Genomic DNA, 1523 nt, shown 5'->3' on the forward strand with positions numbered 1-1523 from the left:
GTGATGTGAAGGTCTTTTTTCAATCTTTTGCATATTGCTTTCCAGTTCTACTAGCACCATCTATTGAAGAGACGGTCTCTTCCCCCATGTGATATATTTAGGCACTTTGTCAAAAATCAGTTGGCTGTATGTGGATGGGTTAATTTCTGTATTCTCAATTCTGTTTTGTTGATCAATGTATCTGTCATTGTACCAGTACCAGGCTGTTTTGACCACTGTAGCCATGTAGTAAATTTTGAAGACAGGAGGTGAGAGGCCTCCAACCTTATTCTTCTTAAGTAGTGCTTTGCTTATCTTGGGCCTGTTTCCTTTCCATATAAAGTTTGTAATTGTTTTTTCCATCTCTTTGAAGAATGTCGTTGGAATCTGGATTGGGATTGCATTATATGTGTAGATTGCTTTGGGCAGTATTGACATTTTCACAATGTTAAGTCTTCCTATCCAGGATCATGGTATTTTCTTCCATTTTTCTAAGTCTCTTTTGATTTCTTGTAGAAGTGTTTGTAGTTTTCTTTGTATAGGTCCTTTATTTCTCTGGTTACATTTATTCCTAAATATTTCATCCTTTGGGTGGCTATTGTAAATGGTATTGCTTTCCTAATTCCTTTTCATTGTTGTCATTATTAGTATAGAGGAATCCAATTGATTTTTGTATATTGATCTGGTACCATGCCACTTTGCTGAATCTTCCAATGAATTCCAGTAGTTTTTTAGCTGAGTCTTTGGGGTTTTCTATGTATAGGATCATATCATCTGCAGGTAGAGTTTCACTGACTCTTTGCCAATCTGGATACCTTTAATTTCCCTATCTTGCCATATAGCTCTGGCTAAGACTTCTAGCATTAGGACTGGTGACAAAGGGCATCCTTGTCTGGTTCCTGTTCACAGGGGGAAGGCTTTCAGTTTTTCTCCATTGAAAGTAATGTAGGCTGTTGGTTTTATATAAATTCTCTTAATTATGTTGAGGAATCTCTCTTCATTTCCTACTTTGTTGAGTGTTTTTATCAGGAATGGATGTTGGATTTTGTCAAATGCCTTTTCTACATGAATCATTATGATCATATGGTTCTTTTCCTTCTTGTTATTTATATGGTAGATTACATTGATTGTTTTTCTGATGTTGAATCATCCTTGCACTCCTGATATGAATCCCACTTGGTCATAATGTATTATTTTTTTGATGAGTTGTTGAATTCTGTTGGCTAGGGTTTTGGTGAGGATTTTTGCATCTATGTTCATGAGAGATATTGGTCTATAATTTTCCTTCTTAATGCTGTCCTTCCCTGGTTTGGATATGAGGATTATGCTTCCTTCATAAATGTATTAGGAAGTTTTCCATCCTCCTCTCTATTCTGGAATGATTTGAGTAGAGTTGGTGATATCTCTTCCCTGAATGTTTGGTAGAACTCACCTGTGAAGCCATATGGGCCTGGACTTCTTTTGTTTGGGAGTTTTTTGATGACCTGATCAATTTCTTCTTTTGTTATGGGTCTGTTCAAGTTTTCTACTTCACTCTGTGTAAG

The sequence above is a fragment of the Chrysochloris asiatica genome, unplaced genomic scaffold (assembly GCF_000296735.1).
Source record: "Chrysochloris asiatica unplaced genomic scaffold, ChrAsi1.0 scaffold00080, whole genome shotgun sequence".
Lineage (NCBI taxonomy): Eukaryota > Metazoa > Chordata > Mammalia > Afrosoricida > Chrysochloridae > Chrysochloris > Chrysochloris asiatica.